Here is a 23487-nt window from a genome sequence, read left to right as displayed (position 1 = left end):
TTAGGTTCAAATCATTGGCCTTTATTGCTCTATTTTTATTTTACTGGCCTTTCAATGTAAACAGGTTTAATGGAAAATTGTTAGACTGTAAAAATGCACATGCGTCAATTTCCTAGTGACCCAATTCCACTAAAACTGTCACCAGAAAGGGTCATAATCCTGTCTTTCTATCTCTGGCAACATGTTAGTGGGTACTGCGGATTTTTACTACATCCAAGTAACTGAAGATAATCCCAACAGAATCAATAAAATTGGTTCAAATAAAGTTTTCAAACTGTAAATAGGAGGACAGAAACATCCATTCATCCATCCACCTATCCCACCCAAAACAACTTTACTTTCCTTGCGCAAGGCTGCCCCTATCACCAATTTCATCATCTAGGACAGGGGTCCTCAAACTTTTCAAACAGGGGGCAAATTCACAGTCCCTCAGACTATTGGGGAGCCAGACCAGCTGGGTGGATGTGGCTAAGTGGGCATGTGACCGGGTAGGCATGGCCAATTTAGCAGTCCATTAAATAATATACACAAATTAAACTTTAATTTGTTATGCTCCTGTGGTTATAAAGCAGGTTAGTGAAGGGATGTGGCTGCCTTGGGTATGTGTGAGATACTTCTCTCTCTCTCTCTGTCTCTCTCTGTCTCTCTCTCTGTCTCCCTTTTTGTCTCTCTTCCTCCCTCCCTCCCTCCCTCCCTCCCTCCCTCTCTCTCTCCCTCCCTCCCTTCCTCCTCCCTCACCCTGGAGGCTGGTGCCATTTTTGGCCTCCTGAGGCCTACACGCATCCCATTTTTTGCCTCCTTGGCCTCCAGAAGGCGGGTGGGGTTAGGGTTAGGTTGGAGGATGTGGGTGGGACAGCCTTGTGGTCCCATGCGGGCCACATTGATGGCTTCAGTGGGCCGTATCCGGCCCGCAGGCCGTAGTTTGAGGACCACTGCTCTAGGACCATATATGTTAGACAGTTTTTGTTTAAGATGGATCAAGTCCTTTATTTGTAACTAGTTATTTCAAATAATTTCTGTTCTTGAAAATAAAACAAAAACAGCAGAATCATATTAACAGAGACTATTACAAGGGCAAACAGTGTAATGATTATAGGCAGCAATCTTTTTCAATCACTACTAGGCTCCCAGCTATACCTGATATATTTAGATGTTTCTAAATTAGAAAAAAATAAATAAAAAGCCAGTATATACATTTTGTAATATACAACCCCATAGGATATTTATAGCAATGCCTTCAGGCTGCATAAAGGCCCTACTGAATTGATAGAGGCTTTCTGGGGAGTGGGGGATCTTGTGTTCATAGCAACTTCATACTCCCAAAACTCCAAATATTCTTGGGCTCAAAAAGAATCTAAACATTAGTTTATTAACTAGTTCCAGGTATTATTTTACTTCCCTGTATTACATATTATAAAATTTAAGTGTAGCATATATTATAAACATAGAAAACTGATGGCAGAAAAATACCGACTGGTTCATTGAGTCTGTCCTTTGAGTTTTCATTTTTGTTTTTGTTTTCATTTCTTTATTTATTTTTTATTTTATTTTATTTTATTTATTTATTTATTTATTTTATTTTTGTTGGATAATGGATGTGTTAATCAGTTTTATTTATTTATTTTATTTATTTATTTTATTTCAAATTTATATACCACACCTTCTCCCGAGAGACTCAGGGTGGTGTACAGCCAGATAAAAACATACAATACAAACATTAAAAACAATTAAAAGGATATATATTAATTTGGCCCCAATTTAAAATACCAAGCCAATTAAAAATATTTTAAAAATATGTTAAAGAATATGTTAAGCCAGCCCGGCTTGCTGAAAAAAGAAAGTTTTAAGGGCACGGCGGAAGGCACCGAGGTCTTCGATTCTCCTTATCTCTGAGGGCAGCTGATTCCAGTTACCAATGATTGACACACTACCTCTGCTGTTCCAAGCTTCCACTACTCTTTCTGTGAAGTAATACTTTCTAACATTTCTTTTGAACTTCCCTCCTGGTAGTTTGAGGTTATGACCCCGTGTTCTTGTTTTTGCAAATTGAATATTGAATATTAATGTTTTTGATATTGTTTTTGATAACATATAAACATAGAAAACTGATGGCAGAAAAAGAAAAAGACCGGGTGGTCCATTGAGTCTGTTCTTTCAACATTGAACATACTGCCTTTTAAAACCTTATTCACACCCTTAATATATTTCAAGGTTTCAATCCCCCCCTTTTCTCTTCTGTCCTCCAGGCTATCCATATTCAGTTCTTACAATCTCTCCTGCTATGTTTTGTCCCTCAGACCTTGCACCATTTTTGTTGCCCATCTCTGGATTCACTTCATCCCTACTGTATCCTTTACAGATTTTGCAAGATTGTTTTAGGACATTTAATCAAATATTTTTCTGTTTTGTTTTTTTTAATGACAGCTCTTTTTCTGGTTTTTTTAAAAAATGACAGCTCTTGTTATTTAAGAACCTGTATAGTAAGGGATTCAATAGTATTTATTTTTTAAAAAATCATCTAATAGTTGGCAGATTTATTAGTTAGCAAAATTTTAAAGTTCTAAAGCACTGGCTAGTTTCATGGGCCTTATTTATCCTCCAAGACAACATTTCTCAATCTTGATAACTTTGAACCATACTGGCTAGGTAATTCTGGGAACTGAAGTTCACACATCTTAAAGTTGTTAAGGTTGAGAAATACTGTTCTAAGATATATCTATCCCTTGTTATAGAGACAAAAACGAGCCATGCTTTTGAGTGCTCTTACTAAGAGATGAAGAACTGGGAGAACATTTTCCCCCATGCTTAAATACATAATCACATTTGCTAGCGGTAGCTTTGAATTGGATTTCATCTATCTAGATATTCAAACTGGATATTAATCATATTGTCTCATCTACAGTATATGTTCCTGTCCAATATCTAGACAAAAGTTTCTGTCGTTAGACAAATTTTACAGGCTCTCTATGGTATATATGAAACTCAGATTATCAAAGCTGAGCCTTGAATGTCATGCTTAGGCAAATATACCAGTGGAATTAAATATACGAGGTGAGTCAGAGAAAGCCATGCAGATGATTGACTTATTACTGAGATGGGGAAAACAGCTGAAAGTAAAGCTAGATCCTAAGGGATTTATTCATCATTCCTTATATATATAATTCCACCTCTCATCAAGAGTATTTGTATGTACTGAAGGAAGAATTGACCCTTAGGTCATTTCTAAGCTTTGTTTATTAGGAAGAAAATGATAGATTACAATCTGAAAAAAAATCCACAAAACTAGATGTAACTGATTATCTGAAACGGCTGGCCATCTGTTACTAATTTATTTATATATTTGATTTGGACACCCCTTGCCTCCAATTGACTCTGGGCAACTCGCAGAAGAAAAACAACAACAATGTACACACAACCCAGATTTTTTTAAAAAACAACAAGGTGGCAAACAACAGCAACATATATGGACCCTATTAAAGGCTCCAACTGAACTTAGCCTATGAACTGAATGTTTAGAACAAGTTGATTCAAGAAGAAAAGCACAGTTCTGTTGTAATTATGTGACAGGGAAAAAGTCTGAGGAATTTAGCAATTTAATATGTAATAGTTTAAAATTGAAGTTCCATCCATTTCCCCATTATTATTCATTACCAGCATTATTTAAACAAACACAAAACACACTAAAATACTATACCATTCTTCTGTATCAGTGATGTAGGACTGGACTGTTTGAAAAGTTAGTATAACTATTAATATTTATATTAATAATACTGATCGCCTTTATTTTAAAATTTTGCTTGAAAACCCTTTCTGAATAGTTTTAATGAGAAAGTAATTGTAGCTTTTTGGTATTAGTAGTTTGCAATGCAAGCTATAGGTGCTTATTCAGAAGAAAATCATGTAGATTATTAAAATAGAAAACAATCTGTTAATCCTACAGAGTATATCTACACAACAACCAACAGATATATATCAAAATTCTATAGTAAAGCAAACTTAAATTTTACCTGCTTTGACTTGTGTTTTAAAAAGAGCAAAAGGCTACCTTTTCTTCATTTATAGTGTGTTACATCTCTTTATGAACTTTAAATTATTTTTTTTTACATATCCTAAAGTTGAAATGCTACTTCCCTCCCCCTTTCTTTTCTTTTCTTTTCTTTTCTTTTCTTTTCTTTTCTTTTCTTTTCTTTTCTTTCTTTCTTTCTTTTTTTTTTTTTTTGCTTTAGGGAATTTATTTTTTCCAGCAACAACAGCAGCAGCAACGATACTTTTGAAAGAGCATCAAATCAAACTGAAATATAAACAGTACTGAAGAGCAAGATTTTTGTTATGCATGAGGTCCACTGACCATTTTAGAACAGCTGTCAGTGTCAGGAAACCAAGCTGATGACAGATGGTGAGGCTGTCCTTGAAAATTTTTCACCTTAACATGTCAGGCTATATAGAAATCCCCTATAATCACTGGGGACCTTCAAATGTATCTTGGTACAAGGAGACATGCTTCTTTTCTTTTGGAAAGCTAAATAAAAGTTAAGCAATTTCTTTATGATTCATACAGTTTCTTCATACGAACAAATCTATACAATTGATCCATCAGTGCTTACAATGCAGAAAGAATAATGCTTGTCAAAATGCAATGTCTATTTCAGACTTTGAAAAGCAGATTTTGGCTCTGAAGGTATGTAAAAGAGTTAAAAGAAAAAAGTCTGAATGTATTTCTTAACTTACATTCACATTCATGTAGTTGTATCACCAGAATCAAAGCAACTTTATTTGTATTGCCTTTGAAAAATAAGGCAACTTTTCATTTTTATTTTTTTTCTTTAAGAAAAAAAATGGTATGATCAAATGCTTCCAAATATGGAACATTTAACCATATTGAATTTTGGATTCAGGCAATAGAAATCGCTATGTACCAAAAGCTGCTGTAGTATATTAAACATGCTGTGACACTCTGTTTACTTGTCTGAATTTTGTAAATTCAAAAGAAATGCTAAAAAATACACCTCAGATTTTTTTTCTGTTAATGCAAATGATAAGACATTGAAGCCACATAAAATCATAGGCCCTCTACGGATCGACATAATATTTCATACGTTGAAAAGATTTCATAGAACTGCACAGACTTGGGTTACTATTTTCAGCTAGTTCACTCTGAAGGGAACAGGTTTTAAAGACAGAAAGCCAAGTGAATATGAAGAATAGATAAAAACTCATGCATATTCCCATAAAATTAATTTCCCTTAATTAAGTACACAAAATCACTTCATACAATTGTTTAATCAGGACAATTGAAGTTTTACCAAACAATTACCAGCTTTTGAGTTCAAGAACTCTTTATTAAGAAGGAGGTGGCTTATTTTGTTGCTATTATGTGTACCAGATTAAATTGTTGGATGGAGTGATGGACAGCTTCTAAACATGCAAATTGGGTCTGATCAGAAGGAGAGCTGTGTAGTAGCAATTTGTCCAAGCTTGCTGGGAAGAATAAACAAACAAATGTTTCAATAGAAGAGAATATTTATAGCTCAGGGTTGAACTGTAGAATTAACACCAGCATTAACAGCAGACCAACATTCAAGCAGTAAACAATACCTCAGTCAAGGAACTACCAACTCAGACAAACAATCAAATGGTAAGCAACAGCCTAAACAAGGAACTACCAAGAATAAAACAACACTCCCACCAACACTAACAGGGCAAGCAAACCCAATTTTCTTCTAGCATGGACGATGTTGCCTAGTTGGGTAATGAAATATCTGCAAGAAAACAATCAAGCTCAGAGAGTTTCAAGTTCTCCCTAAATAAATGTTTCTCAATTACTTATGTACGAGTACTGAAATTACAGCTGTTAAAATCAAGTCATAGTTCAGTTGACAACAAATAACACAAATATATTACTCCACCTATGGATTTTGAATCCCCCTTCTCCATGGTTTAATAGTTGTTCTTAAAGTACTAGAATGCAGTTTCTGGAAAGCAAGTTGGGGAAGAATGATGTGTGTGACAACTAAGACATAAGAGATATAATTTATATTTTTCATATGTCTAGAAGCAAGGATTTATTTTACTGTAAGGGAAAATAAAGAATAAAGAATTTTTTAAAAATACTTTAGTGAGTCATGACAAACCAACACCACTGGTTTGGAGAATAAACACAACTCTCAATGGGATCAGAACATTAATTTTCTAAATGTAATTCTACATTGGCACAGCATTTTTGTCCATAGGGAAGGCATAAATCTTTAAGCAATTGTAAATTGTACTTTGATCTTCTAAGTCAAGTAGTTCATATATACCAGAACACGGTTTTATGGGATGGTGATTGTAAATAATTTTAAATTTTTTTTCCAGTATGATTTTAATGAGAAAATTTTGCTGTCATTTCTTCACTGTCAGTAACAGGTCCTATAATTTGCTCATGTAATACACTGCCTTAAAGGTATTTTGCCACCAAGCAAAATGATTTCATAACAAAAGATTCAACAGCTCATTATTTGTGAACCCAGAGTAGCTTGCATGTTGCATTAGAAATTTCATTACATTTAGATTATTTGCAAATTAAACAATCTTTGGTACAATCCATTAAATTGTCAGTTAATCTTCTTAAAAAAGACTTCGGTTTAAGCTTCATGTAAAAACGTGTGTGTTGGGGAGTGGAGGTTGTAAGGTATTTTGTAGAAGATTTGACCAGTTTAACAAAACCATAAATAGTATTTTTATTTTATGGTATATATTTTACTATATATAAATATATAGTATATATAAATATATAGTATATAGTGTATATAGTGTATATATGTGTGTGTGTGTGTGTGTGTGTGTGTGTGTGTAGGTCTTTGGTTATTTGGGTTTTCTCCTGCGTAAAATTGGAGGTTTCTTGGCAACGTTTCAACGAAGTCTCATTCGTCATCTTCAGGCTGGTGTTCTCGGCTTCGTGCTTCTAGGAGCAAATTGCTCCTAAAAGCACAAAGCCGAGAAGACCAGCCTGAAGATGACGAATGAGACTTTGTCGAAACATTGCCAAGGAACCTCCAATTTTACGCAGGAGAAAACCCAAATAACCAAAGACCTACATACAAACACCCTAGAGGTCAAATATTTATTTCTTTTAATTCATAGGTATAAATGTGTGATATTTTTGCAATCAGGGTTTTTTCCTAGGTTGAAAGATGTTAAATGGCCATGGTGGGATGAAATCTCTATTCATCGCTTTCAGGCCTGTCAGACATTTTATGTTGTTTCTTCTGAGACTTATGGGAGACTGGGATAGCACTATTTCAGCCTTCTTGGACCTCTTCAGCCAGACACACCCATATTTTATGACTCGTCCCTGTAGAGGTCAAATATTTATTTCTTTTAATTCATAGGTATAAATGTGTGATATTTTTGCAATCAGGGTTTTTTCCTAGGTTGAAAGATGTTAAATGGCCATGGTGGGATGAAATCTCTATTCATCGCTTTCAGGCCTGTCAGACATTTTATGTTGTTTCTTCTGAGACTTATGGGAGACTGGGATAGCACTATTTCGGCCTTCTTGGACCTCTTCAGCCAGACACACCCATATTTTATGACTCCTCCCTGTAGAGGTCAAATATTTATTTCTTTTAATTCATATATATATATGTTCTTACTCTTCGTAGGATTTATGTGTGTTTTTTCTTTTAGCCAGGTTTTTCCTACGTAACCAAGGTTTTTCTGCAGCCCTAGCTCAGTGGAGTCACATTCACTCAATTCTGGGCTTTTTTCCTTCTGGCAGCCAGCAGGCCCTTGCTGCCTGGTGAGAGACTTATATAGATCTATTTCTGGCTCGTTAGCCATCATCAGTAAGCCACATCCACATCTCATGTATCCTCCCTGTAAAGGTACAATATCTATTTTCTTACTCTTCGTAGGATGTATGTATATATATATATATATATATATATATATATATATATATATATGTAGGTCTTTGGTTATTCGGGTCTTCTCCCACGTAAAATTGGAAGTGTCTTGGTGACGTTTCGACGAAGTCTCATTCGTCATCTTCAGGCTGGTGTTCTCGGCTTTGTGCTCGGCTCCTGGAAGCACGAAGCCGAGAACACCAGCCTGAAGATGACGAATGAGACTTCGTCGAAACGTCGCCAAGACACTTCCAATTTTATGTGGGAGAAGACCCGAATAACCAAAGACCTACATACAAACACCCGCGAAAACCTGAGAAAACATATATATATATATATATATATGCCTTTAATAAATTAGGATTATAGACAAACAAGAATAATGAATAATTTCATTCCCTTCCATTTACATTAACTTCTGCAATCCCTGAGGACACTCTAACCTTGTTGACGTTCCTCTCTTTAACAAAAAGGTCTAAACTCAATTCTTGAAGGAAGAAGGAAAATTAATTTTTGGCCTTTTAGGGAATACTTCAGAGGAAAAGAATACTGTAACTTTCTGTTTGGTTGAGGAGCCTTGGTGGCATGGTGGTTAGAACGCAGTATTGCAGGTTAGCACTGCCAATAGACAGGAGTTTGATTCTGACCAGCTCAAGGTTGACTCAACCTTCTATTTTTCTGAGGTTGGTAATATGAGGACCCAGATTGTTGGGAGCAATATGTTCACATTTGTAAACTGCTCAGAGAGTACTGTAGAGCATTAAGTAGTGGTATATAAGTCTAAGTGCTATTGCTATTATGCTTTTAAAAAAAAAAAATCTCTATGCCACTTCTTTGGGAGCTTTGGACCATAATCTCCCATGCAGGCCCAGTACTGGTTGTATCATCCATCATAATCTTTATATGAAAAATGTGATATAAAGTACTTGAAGAAGAAAAAATTACCTCTAAAATATTGGGGTCAAGTAATTTCATGTAAACTTGCTCTTTTCTTCTTTGCACTCCAGATGCTTATGATAAATTGAACACATCTTCTCTGTAACTTCCTTATATAATCAGGTCAGCCTTTATTACCACTTCACTGGATTCTTTTCTTTGGGAAGAAAAAAGAATGAGCTTTGATGATAAATTTTCAGTAATTACAGGAGGAAAAATGCAATTACATCTTCTCTTCCTCCCAGGTTGCTGAAGTCTTTTTATTTGATCATTCTCATTGTTACAGAAAGTGTTTATGAATTTTTATGTTTATTGCCCTTAAGCTTTATTACTATGTAGAATGCAACTATACCATGGTTGCTATTGAAGGCTTTTTTTTTACCTGTGATATTTGAGATACCATTTTCTTAAATATGACAATCTTCAAGTTTCAACGTTTATGTTTATTAATGAAAGTTGGAGTGCATAGAACTTGTTAAGCTTTTCAAGGGCAGCTAAATTGAACTGTTAAACAGAAAACAAGTTTGTTGGACACTTGTTTAAGCTAAACAGATGATAGAAAGGTATTCAGTGTATGTGCATACATTGAACCTAAATGGAGAGAATATTATTATTATTTGTTAAATATATTTGCCACCTATCTCACCATGAGACTACTCTAGGCAACTTACAGCTATAAAAAGGGAGAAATGTAAAGTGTGTAAACAAAACAGAAGTAAATAATGTAACAATAAAATAAACAATGAAAAAGAAAACAATGAGGACACATCAATATGGAAATGGATGGGTAGATAGCAAGGTGGTAGTAGAATCTGCCATCAATCCAGCAGCCATCTCCAGCATTTCCCCTTAAGATCCCCATTTTTGTAAACACCTTGATTATTATTTCCTAAAATGATTTGTATCCAGACAATACACTGTTCAATTGAAATTGGAAGTTTTGTATATTATAAAATAAAATAAAAACTTATTACAAAAAAAAAAAAAAGATCCCCAGGCTAACTGGCAGAGCCAAGTCTTCAGTCTCTTGCAGAAGGATAGGTGGGAGGGCAGACCTTACCCTAGAGAGTAGGATGTTCCAAAAGGTGGGTGCTGTGGCAAGAAGGCTCTTCTTCTAGATCCCAAAAGTAATTGATTGATCAATGGGATCCATTGTAGTTACTTCTTTATTTAGTTATTAGTAGTATAATAATTCTAGTTTATTGATACAGTTTGCATTAAGTCAATGGCCAAGCACAAAAATTAAAAAAAAAATCCAAATCAAAGAAAGGTTTTAACGAAAAGACATGGTTACCTGGTTTGCCAATGCTATTCTGGGTAGACCAATGGTGGGATTTAGCAAATGAATAATATAAAAATGTAACCAATATTGGAAGAATCTGAATATTCAGTGATTTTTATTCTATTTAGCCTTTTGAAGGAATCCTGTTATCATGCTGTCTATTTTGTTGGTAGTAGCAGAGATCATAGACTCCTCTTGGCTTTTAAAAAAGTTTCCAGTGTACATATGAACCTGGAAGGACATCTAAATCTATGTCCAGGGAGGTGAAGTCTCCATGTCCAGCTGTCTCTGCATAACTTTTAGCTAGCCGTGTGATTATGTCAATGGATGTGAAGAGCAATGCACTGGGAACCTTTCCTTCCAAATCACAACTGATTTCATACACCTCTACTGAAGGCAATGTACCAGTAGTGGGTTGCTCCCAGTTTGGTCCGGTTCTATAGAACCAGTAGTAAAACCGGCATGAGGCTCTGCCCACCGGCCACAACATCATCATGGGTGATCTGTGCATGCACAGAAGTGTACGCTCCTGTTGCAAATCAGTAGTAAAGGTAAGTAGAACTCATCTGTGCAATGTATACTTGACCATAATCTTTGGAACAGAATATATAGTATAATGGTGGAAGGGCTTGTGCAAGATATGCAGAGACAGCTGGATCAGGTAATGAAGACTTCACTTCCCTGGACATAAAGATGTAGGTGGTCTTGCAGGTTCATCAACAAACTGGAAACGTTTTCAAAAGTCAAGAGGAGCCTAAGATCTCTGCTATGACCAGCAAAATAGACAGTATTAGATAATATGTTTCCTCCAAAAAGCTAAGTAGAATAAGCTCACTGAATATGCAGATTCTTCCAATATTGGTGAAAAATGAGTGGTCATCCATTTTCTATGTTTTTTTCTGTTGCTTTCTATCTTCTTTCACTTTTCTCCTCACAATGAGCAAAACAGGAGCAGCTTTTATCCTTCTTCCCAGAGGTCTAAATTGCCTGCTAGCAGAAAGCTTTTGAAATTATTCTGAGGATAGGAGAATGCTTGTTACAATTTAGAACTTTGTATCTTTGCTTTTGTAAAAACAGTATCTGACTAAAAAATAAAAAAATTCATCCAGGAAGAATATATGGTACAATATTTGTGTAAATGCAAGGAGACATATAAGAGAGTTGGAATCTAAGAGCAATTTTACCCAATGGCAATAGCAATAGAGTATGACATCCCAAAGGACTTTCAGCAAAAAAGAAAAAGAAAGAAAGAAAGATGGAAATTAGATTAGCAGAGGCACAGTGGATAAACCATCTGATTCAGGGTTTGTCTCTTTCCCAGCCATTACTGGATGAAAAAAATAATTATTTATACTTTGAAAAATGATCACAAGATTTAAATGAATAGAATGATGTCCTGTGGAATTATTGTCAAAGTTGTGCCCATGGCTTCTGCAATGTGAATTGAACCTAAACTGAAATATCTTTTTTTAGTATGTTACTAAACCTAACATGAACCTAACATTAGGTTCATGTTATGAACCTAATCTGAGGTTCTGCTCCATTGTAGCTGATGTCAGCCAAGTTAATGAAAGGTAGACTAAAATCCATTAGTTCAGGCTTAATCATCATCTTGTTGTTGTTGTTTAATTCCGAAAGACTTTAATAGCTGATGTTTTATAATGTGACAGGAACAGCTATCCATGTTGAAATTTTTTTCTTCTCTTCAGATGAAAGTTACTTATTATTATATATCATGCTACCATATTATCTACTGGTACCGTGTGTTTCCCCGAAAATAAGACCCTGTCCTATATTTTTTTGAACCCTGTAGAAGTGCTTGGCCTTATTGCCATGCGCTCAAAAGCCCGATTGGGCTTATTATCAGGGAATGTCTTATTTTGGGGAAACAGATATCTCTCTCTCTCTCTTCCTTTCTCTCCCTCTCCCTCTATCTATCTATCTATCTATCTATCTATCTATCTATCTATCTATCATCTATTATCTATCTATCTATCTATCTATCTATCTATCTATCTTCATATATTAATATTTTTCATATAAAATTACACATTCCAAGTGATTTTATTTATTTATTTACTTATTTATTTACTTATTTATTTACTTATTTATTTATTTTTCATATTTCTATGCCGCCCAGTCTCTGAGGACTCTGGGCGGCTTACACCAAGGACAGTATACTAAATAGCATATTGCCCCCAACAATCCTCATTTTACCCACCTCGGAAGGATGGAGGGCTGAGTCAACCTTGAGCCGGTGAGATTTGATCCGCTGATCTGCTGAACTAGCAGTCAGCTGAAGTAGCTGCAGTACTCCACTCTAATCACTGCGCCACCTCGGCTCTTCTGATTCAGAAGTTTGAGGTTTACTATGGTAGTTATATATTATTTATTATGTGAATATACAAAAATTCCTTGAGAAATAGTAGGTTAACAAAAAGGAAAGGAAACCATAAACCTCAAATATAAATCTTAAAATATTGGCCCATCCCTACCTTCACAATGATCCAAGGAGGAAGGCCCATCATCACCATCCTATCTAAAACCAAGTTATAAACTCAGAAATGTTTTAAGTGCCTTTTACAGAAATAATTATTATAATAGCTAAAGTGGTTGATATGTTGCTAAATCTTTTAAAACTCAGTTGAATGACTCATAATATTTTAAACAAAACTTTACAAAAACAGTTATGTCTGCCTCCTGAATTCACTTGCATAGGGAAAAGTGTATGTTTTTAATACAAACGTTTGTTAAATGTATGCTTTTCCCTAAAATATATGTACTGAATTACTATTAATAAATTTATTGTGATCTTCAAAATAACAGTAATAATAATAATTATCCCAGGTCCTTTAGAAGAACTCAATAGATGGATCAAAACTGCCATCCATTCTAAACCTCCAGCTGACTGTGTAACCAACCATAATAATAATAGTTATTGTTTTAGAAGTGAGTCACGAGGCCTAAATAAATAACCTCTGGTAGAGTAAATGGAATTAAAAATAGAAGTGAATAAGTGAGAATGATTGTATTAATATGTTGAAAAGTAGAATTAAAGCAAGAAAAAAATGATTAAAAAATACTATGAAAAGGTTGAAAATGGTGAGATGCTAGGTGCAGACAGTGTCACTAAATGTTAAAATATGGAAGTGCTTTGCTTTTGGAGTAGCTAACTATTAACTTTAATAAGAAAACAGAATCTATATTTAATTATTGTAGGAATGCTGTTATTGGCCCTACACATATGGAAAGTAGCAACAGTGATTCTAAAAACTACAAGGGAATTCATTTCTTAACTGTGTTCTGGAATGTGCTTAGCAGAAACCTGATTAAGAGGAAGAAAAAGTGAGAAGGAGCAAAATTTGGGAAATGCAGCATAACTTTATGCCACTCAGGTGTCCAATCAGATTTGCAACAGACTATTGAGGAACATATGCATATGAGAAAGAAATGTATGTGGAGATTCTCAGTCATCCAGATCATGGTTGTCCCAAAGGTGCTTTTTTAAAAAGAGGCAACTGGACATTCTGGTTTTTCTTTGAAGACATTTCACTTCTCCAAGGATGAAAAGCGGAATGTCTCCAAAGAAAAATCAGAAAGTCCAGTTGCCGCTTGAAAAAAAACACCTTTGGGACATAAGAAAGAAATCACATTTCTTGAACTAAATAAAATATATGATAAAGTGAATAGGCTTGAATTATGGAATATTTTATGGAAAGACAGGGATGAAGATTTTTAGATAAGTGCTATCTTATCTAAAGTGCAGCATTGATGAGAATAAAACATGTGAGAATAGATGGAATGCATGAATGTCCATATTGATCAGAGAATATTAAGACACTGCTATGGAATATCCCTTGGTTTCCCAGAATATTTGTAGATAAAATGATGAGAAATGCCTGAGATGATATTACATGTTTGAAGTGATGAGAATTTATGTGTACATAAGTATTTGGATGATATTGCTTTGTTGCTTGAGAACCTGAGTGGTTTTCAGTGAAAGTTAGATTGCATGATGCAGTCAGGTATTTGGATATTAAAACCAAAGAATAAGGTGGTCTGACAGAGAAAACAGAATGAATGATTGCAATACTGTCTAGATCTGTGATGGCAAACCTATGGCACACGTGCCACAGGTGGCACACGGAACTATATCTGTGGGCATGCAAGCATTGCCCTAGCTCAGCTCCAGCATGCATGCGCGCACCAACCAGCTGATTTTTGGACCTTCTGGGTCACCAGAAGTTAGACAATGGGCTGTTTCCGGCCTCTGGAGGGCCACTGTGGGGGTGGGGAAGGCCATTTTTGCCCTCCTCAGGCTCCAAGAAAGCCTCTGGAACATGGGGAGGGCAAAAAACAGGCCTAACAGGCCCACCGTGCCATCATGTGCCAAAAGCATGAGGAGCGTGGGTGTGTGTGTGTCATGTGTACATGCACAGGGGGCGCATTAAATTATGGGTGTGGACATGCATGTGCATGACCTTCCCGTGCTTCCCCCACTTTTGGCACGCGATGGCAAAAGGGTTAGCTATCACTGGTCTAGACCATATAGCTAAATTAGTGTACCTTGGTAGAAAGCTAACTATATTTGAAAAAAGTCATGGACAAGTTTTGATGTCAAGGATTGGTAGAAAGGTAGTGGATAGTATGATAAGGAATGAATTTGAAGGGGAGGGAAAATATGAGCATATTATCTCCCCTTTGTTATAGAGGAGTGAGTTATGTCAGAAGAAACATTAACGCTTAATAGAAAGGGGCACTTAATATATGTTTGCAGTATGGATAATACAAACAAAATTTCAAGTAGACAAATGGCAGACATACCTTTGTGTATCAAGGATGATGATGAAGTGGAGTTTGGCAGCCAGGCCTCTGAAGCTTTTCTAAACAAGGAGGAGCTTGAGATTGCCCACCTTAGCTGCAGAGGACTTGCAGATAGAGTGCTGAGAGCTGAGGAAGGAAAACCAAACTCATAACTGAAGTAGGAAAATACTTGATAAGTGAATATAATATACTTTTTTGACTGACAAACAGAAAAAGATACCATTTCTTTAGGATAAACTTGAAGGAATGTAACTTTTAAGCAACTAAATTTAGTCCAAAAGGCTCAAGACTCTCTCTCTCTCTTTCTCTCTCTCTCTCTCTCTCTTTCTCCCCCTCCCTCCCTCCCTCCCTCTCTCCCTCTCTCCCTTTCTCCCTCTCTCTATCCCTCCCTCTCTCTTTCCCTCTCCTTCTCTCTCTCTCTTTCTCTTTCTCTCTCTCTCTCTCTCTCTGTCTGTCTGTCTGTCTTTCTATATTTTATTTTCTTACTGAAATTGTTCTTTTCTTTATTCTTACTGTATATTATTTCATGTTTATCTTTAATTTCTTGAAAATAATTTTCTGGGAAAATAATAAAATTATACATAATGGGATAGATTTAAAAATGAGTAGATACTGGGTGAATGAGGTTTGAATGCAAAAGTGAATGATGATCTGAAAGATCTCTGCAGAAGTTGTTTGTCCCTACAAAGGCAATGAATAAGGAAATAAATTTATGAAGGAAGAGTGAATGGTCAAGAAAAGTTATCATTAGATAAAATTGACATGATCTTCAGGAAGAGGAAATTGAGAAATTTGAAGAACAAAGGCGATGTATGAAACATTGACATAGTGGAAGGAAGATCACTTGCAGCTAGAAAGACATATAGACATATACATAGTGTGGGTGTACACTAGATGTTTTCCTTTCCTTTCTTTCTTTAGGTTAGTATTTCTTAGTACTTTTCTACTTTTCTACTTTTACTATACATTTCAAAATAACATTCTACTATAACATTGTATAATAACTTCTGGTTTAGCATAGTAATATTATTATAACTCCCAATTTAGCAATAATCTGCCCTTTTTCTCCTCCCCCATACATCTCTTAAATCAAACCTTTTATGTATATTAATATAACATTTCAAAACAACCTTCCACTTTAAGACTGTATAATAATATAACATTTCAAAGCAGCCTTCCACTATAAAGCTATATAATAAATCCTAATTTAACATTTATTCAACTCATAGTCTATCCATTTCGTCCACTCCCATAAGTATATCTCTCAAACATCCCTTTTCTTAAACTAAACAAGCAATAAGCTAGCCTGTATCCACCCACTTTCCTACAAAATTACCATACATCTTGACTTTTTGTGGGTTTGATCTCCATCCTGATTTCCTTTCTATGAGTTGTATATCAACTGTTCGATTTTCGTACTGATCTATAACTTGATCTTGTTGGTTTTGCTTTTGTGGCTTAGATCGCCATTCAGGTTTCTTTTCTATAAGTTGTGTATCAACTGGTTGATTTCCATGCTTGTCTGTGACTTGATGAGTCATCACATTAGAATCCAACGCCGCTTCTCTCGTATTTATAAGTAGTCCAACTGAGACATCTAAAGGATCCAAAAGTGATTCATCTATAAAGACCTCTGTAGCTCGATGTTTTTCCATTATTTCCAACTCCTTCTGCTTATCCTGTGTTATATATGAAGATGTTGAACCCATTTTTAGAATCTTATAATAAAATTCTTCCGCTTTTTCAACAGTATTTAATTGGTATCTTTCTCCTTGATATCTCAATATTATACCAACTGGAACATCCCACCTAAATAAAATATTTTGTTTTTTAAGCTCAGTCACCAGGAATCCAATTTTTTTTCTGTCTACTAACATCTTGGGCGGTAGCTCTTTATATATCCAAATCTTTCTTCCATACAGTTGTAAAATAGAATTAAAAGATTTTTGCACAATATTATTTCTTATTTCTTTATCTGTAAAATAAATCACCACATCTCTAGGCAGTTGCCTTTGCTTTGCAATCCAAGAGTTTATTCTGTAGACTCTATCAATCTTGCAAAATACCTCCTCAGGATGAACCTTTAAAATCCCAGCCAGAATTTCAGCAGATATTTTTCTTAAATCATCTCTATTATTTTCCTGTAATCCTCTCATTCTGATCGCAAATTCTGTGAACCTGTGTTGCATCATTAAAACTTCTTTTTCAATCCGTTGTTTTATATTTTCTACATTGCAAGTCTTATGATCAACTTCCATTTTAAATTTTACTTCTGAGCTATTGTCTTGAATATTTGTCAAATCATTTTCAATTCTTTGTATTTTATTATCCAAATTATAAATCTTGTCATCAACTTCCTCCATTTTAGACTCTAATAACTTAATATTATTATCCATCTTTATAAGTATTTCTGAAAAAGTATCAGCCATTGTTATAATCTTTTGTTTCAAATTGTCATACTTTGATTGTATCAATTCTTTAATTTCCTGCTTGAATTTTTCAAAATTCTGGTTCACAATCTCATCCCTTTTTGCCATCTCCTCCAAGACAAATTCTTTTAAGTTAAAATCATTTTTCTGAGTCTGTAGGTTTGAAGCTTGTTCACGTAGTTTGTAAATGGGGGAATCCCCCCCCCGCTGCTTGTTTGTCTGGCTTTGTTACTTTAAACGCCATCCTGCCACACAGACAAACTCTTTTTTAAGAAAAGAAAGCTTCTTTCCAAACAAAATCAATATCAGATCTCCAGAAAGAAAGAAACATAAAAGTAGAAATTTTTCTTCTCAATTGTAGCCAGCAGTATTTATTCTGCTACTTTGTAGCTTGTTAAACTATTCAAACGGAAGGACTCTCGCTTTCAGCTTTCCCTTCTCAAGCCTCAGCAGTCGCCATTTTAAATTTCTTTTTTCCTTTCTTCAATATCATTTATAAAGTCAATGAAAATACTTGCGATTTAGGGTCCCAGGTCCAGATCTCATCCTCTTTGATTAAACAATCTGTTAATTTTCATTAAAAGGCTTGTTCTCATCGCCTGGCTCTGCAAAAAGGCAGAGGTTTCCTGAAGCCCGGAGTAGCAGCGAGGGAAATAGGGAGCCTCATCTGCTTCGTCCCCAAGAGTAAAAAAAAAAACTCTGGGGACTTCGCAGAGAGCTCTACCTGCCCTCACCTGCTCTTTCTCACATTTCCTTATGGAAATGGAGTTTTTCGAGCCGCCTTTCAGCTGTAAAGGCGGCTCTTTACAGGCGATGGGGCTGGCAGTCCCGAGGGACCGTCTGGCAGCGACGGAGAGCAAAACCGGAAGTCTAGATTAATTTTTGATATGCTATCTTACTTCCAAGGTATTTTATGCATCCATTTAATTTTTCCAAGTAGAGACTGGCATAAGGCTTTCCATATGTTTGGTCATGGAAGTGATGTAAGCAACAATATTAATGTTGAAAGCCACATGATATTAAGTGCTCCCTGTTTTTTCCCATATTTTGTTTGAATAGCTGACAATTATGCATGTTACTATGCTCTTTCTTCCATGGGTCTTTGTTTCTTAGGTTTGCTAGAAGTAAGAAGACTTCACTCATTGCAAGGCAGTCATGTGCAACTGCACAATTCATATTTGAAACCTTTAATTATAATGCTTATCACTTCTACATTTAAATGTTTAATTTCCTCAAGTGTGCTACAATTACAAGAGAAGATGATGTTTCATACACTTATGATTAGTGGTCACAGATAAAGTATCTAGAGCAATTACAAATATGTATAACAAATGTGCTAGTGGTAATGATTTGTGTCAGGCATTAGGGTCACTATCCATGCTCTGCCAATTGTGTTAAGCATGTCAGAGCTGAGTGACGACAGTTCCAGAAGCAAAAAAGAAAGATAGCAGAAAATGTCTGGCAGAAGAAAGTTTATTATATGAGTTAATTAAAATGGCTGTAAAGTCTTGGAGGACAAAAATGGGAGTTATTTTATATCCTTTTTAAAATGCATCTTAAATTATTAGGATGCTTAGACATTCTTCAGTGTGGATTGATGCTTTCTTAATTGAGAACAAGACCAGGATACAGTCATATTTTGTTGTCATGTAGCCATGATGGGAAGAGTATAATATGTGAATTTTAAAGTTTTAAGAGAGTTGAGCTGAATTTACAATTACTGTGTCTGTGTTTAAACCCATTTAATTTTTAGTGTATATCTGGATATGCAAATGTGTTTGCTTTATTTGAAGACAAAAAAAAAATCTAAATATAGTATGGTGCACAATCGCTTTTTTAATATTAGTGATGGGGCTTAAAAAAAGAAAAGTGCTATTTACAGATATACATTATAGTTAATAATTATAATTGGTTCTGGTAAATGTAATCAGTGAAAATTATTTCATTTTTGCTTTTTATATAAATGTAAGAGAGTCAACCAAAGGCTTGTCTTGTTCTGCACTCCATTCTTCTTTTCATGCATTTTCTTTTCCCCATTTTAAGAGGCAAGAAATAAAAGTGAAATAAATCTGAGGCTTTGCAATCATGGATTCTAATTTAAATCTAAGCTCCAGATGTACAGAGATTTCAAGATTATGTGAAACTGGTGAGATTATACGCTATGGATTATGCTGCCTTGTTATTACTATGTCTGTGGATTAATCTATGTAAATCAGTGTTTGTGGTAGCCAGTCATTTCTCCAGAAAAAGCAGTCTTTTCAGTGGATGTTACTAAGAGTTGCAGCAGGCCCACAAAATTGCCCCCAAAACTATCTAAACATAACAAAAACACATGAACAAGGGTAACATGTTAGTTGAGACAATCTAGTATTTAACGTCTAATGTATTTATTAAATTATATAAAATATGCTGGGGCTAGAGCAACTGAAGTCAGTACTATTCTTTTTAAAAAAAATTTAAGACAAACAAACATTTAATACATCAGTCGTCCCTTCCCTGTGACATCTCGATGTTATCTTCCTCAGTTCTTTTTCTTCTTCTTCCAAAAGTTTCTTCTATCTTGATCTTCATCCAAACCATTATAACAATTCATTACTATAACCATATTCTAGTCATCAAGTTTTTATACATAATTATGAAATTAATCATTTATATCTCTTTTCCAACCAACAATAAAAATATATTTTTTTAAAAAAATTGATTTATATGCTGCCCTTCTCCAGAGACTCAGGGCGGCTTACAATGCATTAAGCAATAGCCTTCATACTTTTGTATTTATACAAAATCAGCTTATTGCCCCCACAAACTGGGTTTTTTACTACCTTAGAAATTTTACCTACCTTAGAAAGGATGGAAGGCTGAGTCAACCTTGAGCCTGGTGAGATTCGAACTTACAGTAATTGCAGACAGCTGGTGTTAATCACAATGCTTTTAGTCTGCTGAGCCACCATATCTTAAAATATTCTAACTCTTCCATATCCTTAATCATCAAAGTTAATCTATTAATTTCTGCATAATCTAAATTTTTTAAAATTACTTCTTCTTCCAAAGTCGATACTATTCAAAGTATTTAGTGTAAGTTAAATGATCGAATAAATGTTAAGGTATAGGAAAAGAAGGGAGGGAAGGAGGCCTGTCTAGCCATATTACATAAATTATGTTTGCTATGTATATTTCAAGCAGAATTTCACCTGCTGAAGATAATTACTCTTTAAAAATATGTATAATTTTGTTAACACCATTGGGAAGGACTGAATAGGTAGATTGAAATGCAAAATCCAGTCTGAATATCTGTCTGACTGTGTAACAAACCATATAAGAATATTGTACATTGATTGATTTTATTTATATCCACTTCTATCCATGTAAAATATATGTACACATTATATATGCATATTATATATCATATGCTACATTATAGTATCAGGAAATAGAAACAAATTAACCTCATGAAACCACTACATCATGAATAATTGACAGTTTAGTTTCCTGTTGACAGGAGATTTCTGTTTATTTATTTATTTAATCTAATTTATTTGACCAGTCATCTCACACAAAATTACTCTGAGTATATTTACCAGGGGAGCTTCATGCCTGATTTTTTTTTAAAAAGCATGTTTTAAGGGCTTTCTGGGTGCCATGAGATTTGGGACTAATATCACCTCAGGAGGGGTAATGTTCCAGAGGGCAAACTCACCTCCTAGGTCCTATAAAATACAACTCCTTCATAAGACGATTTAAAGCACGCCTCTCCTCCTAGGAAGAGTCAGTCTCTCTCTGATAGCCTCTCCCGATCCCATGAAGGACTTTAAAGGTCAAAGACAGCATTTTAAATTTGATCTAGAACCAAACTGATAACCAATGCTGCCCACAAAGCAGGGATGTAACATGTGTCTTCTTAGGAGCAATCTCAAGTAGAGCACATTATATAATCCATACAGGAGGTGGCTAGGGAATGAGTAACTATGACCAAAGCCTCATTTTTTTTTATTTATTTTTTTTATTAAATTTGTATACCGCCCTACTCCCGAAGGACTCAGGGCGGTGAACAGCCATAAAATAAAACATGTAGATACAAAATTTAAAATAGAGATAAAACTAATTAAATAAATTTGGCTGAGACATTTTAAAACCCCAATAAATTAAAACCAAATTTAAAATTCCATTTAAAAGAGGAAAAGTTTAGGTCAGGCCAGCTTGATAGAATAAAAACATCTTAAGCGCGCGACGGAAGGTACGCAGATCCGGAATCCTCCGTATCTCCGGGGGGAGCTCGTTCCAGATCGTAGGTGCCCCCACAGAGAAGGCTCTCCCCCTGGGGGCCGCCAGTCGACATTGTTTGGCCGACGGCACCCGGAGGAGCCCCTCTCTATGGGAGCGTACTGGTCGGTGGGAGGCTCATGATCTAGGAATGAATGCAGAACAAAAATTTATACAAAGGTCTTCCTAGCTACAATGCAACTTGGGTATGTTGATATAATGGAATTTGAGAATGACCTTGCAAGCCATGAGGAAGAGATTCTGCCCAGGGAACAATCAGATAAAAGGGGTATGAGCCCACAATTGAGTAACAGGCAAAGTAAGAAGCTTAGAAAGGAGTCCCCCCCACACACTGAGAGGTACATAAACTCTGCATTGTATCTTATTGTCAAGTATAAGAGCTGCGGTGGCGCAGTGGTTAGAGTGCAGTACTACAGGCTATTTCTGTTGATCACTAGCTGCCAGCAGTTTGGCAGATCAAATCTCACCGGGCTCAAGGTTGACTCAGCCTTCCATTCTTCCGAAGTGGGTAAAATGAGGACCCAGATAGTTGGGGGCAATATGCTGACTCTGTAAACCGCTTAGAGAGGGCTGGAAAAGCACTGTGAAGCAGTATATACTGTAAGTCTAAATGCTATTGCTATTGCTATCTTTTATTTTGTTTAATATGTCTTATTTGCCCATAGTTACTATATATGCAAAGGAGAGAGAGATACTCCAGCACCAATGTATATATGCCTAAGGAATCTGGTATTTGCAAACTTCTGCACAAAACAGTCTGAAGTGCATACCACTCAGATCAACATATAGATTGAAATAAAATGTAAGTATGTCAGTAGATATTTTGCAACACAAAGATGAGAAAAACTGGAAGACTGCCACTTAAAAGGGTAACCATCTGCCAGGTCATCTATAGATTTTCAAAAGTGCAAACTTGAGGTTCACATTAAAATTCAAATCAAACAATTCTCTCCCCCACCGATCTGGAGACTGAAATCTAGCTTTAATTCAGTCATCAGGATCAAAGAACCCATTCTGTTTTCAAATATATTGAGTCAGAATATGATACTTTTTATACTCCCCCACCCCTATTTTAGAAGGAGCCATTGACTACTCTTGGTAGTTAGATTCAATGCAGAATTTAAAGATATTTTGCTAAGAATCTTGCGGCTTGCAATCCAATTAAACATGGCCCTCATATATTTCTACCAAATACTCATTTTCATTCTTCCTTTAACCTCAGTGCAAAACCATTTTCTACAAGCTACAGTTATTGGGCTTTGCTGCTGAATGTTTACTTGCAAATATAACAAACATGAATAGCTCCAAGTGTTGATTGATGCTCTCCTTTCAACTCCAGTATGCTACAACTGCTAAAAAAGCCACTGCAGTCCTGGGCTGTATCAACAGGAGATAGCAGGTCATGAGAATTGATAGTACCTTGCCATACTGCACTATGGAAGCCACACTTGGAATACAGCATCCAGTTCTGATTGGCACAATACAAAAAAAAAGATGCTGAGACTCTAGATAAAGTGTGGAGAAGAGCAACAAAGATGGTAAGGAATCTGGGGGTGAAACTATACAATGAATGGTTAACAGAACTAGGTATGTATCACAGAATTCTATGCACGCCAAGGATAAGAATGTTATGATTATGACAGTGATCATAGCATATTCCTGCATCACCATTCTAATAACTACTAAGAGTGAAACAAAATATAGAAAGAGACATTAATTCATTTTATTTACAATATTTCTAAACCACTGCCTAGCTTAAACTAATAAAATACTAAGATACAAGAACATTCACTCTAAAATATAAAAATAATAATAATGAAAAGCAGAATAAAATTTGTGTTGCAGAACA

General features: G+C 35.4%; 1 long non-coding RNA gene across 6 annotated transcripts in view; it reads right to left on the bottom strand.

Moving 5' to 3' along the window:
• LOC117672842 (uncharacterized) overlaps positions 1 to 23217 on the bottom strand; it is a 63597-nt gene extending 40380 nt beyond the window's left edge. For 3 of the 6 annotated variants that reach the window (XR_004593391.2, XR_004593392.2, XR_004593393.2), the window contains exons 1-4: positions 23058 to 23217; positions 14929 to 15054; positions 12600 to 12643; positions 8832 to 8979 (exon numbers count right to left, since the gene is read on the bottom strand). This is a non-coding gene — a long non-coding RNA (uncharacterized LOC117672842). Of the gene's footprint in view, positions 1 to 5261; positions 5479 to 8831; positions 8980 to 12599; positions 12644 to 14928; positions 15055 to 23057 lie in introns of those variants that run through there. The other 3 variants (XR_015732908.1, XR_004593390.3, XR_004593388.3) reach the window with 3 other exon arrangements.
• Positions 23218 to 23487: the final 270 nt, after the last annotated feature.

The sequence above is a fragment of the Pantherophis guttatus genome, chromosome 3, assembly GCF_059756535.1.
Source record: "Pantherophis guttatus breed Tessera chromosome 3, ASM5975653v1, whole genome shotgun sequence".
Taxonomy (NCBI): domain Eukaryota; kingdom Metazoa; phylum Chordata; class Lepidosauria; order Squamata; family Colubridae; genus Pantherophis; species Pantherophis guttatus.
The sequence above is the reverse complement of the archived record's forward strand: the minus strand, read 5'-3'. Positions and strand labels throughout refer to the sequence as shown.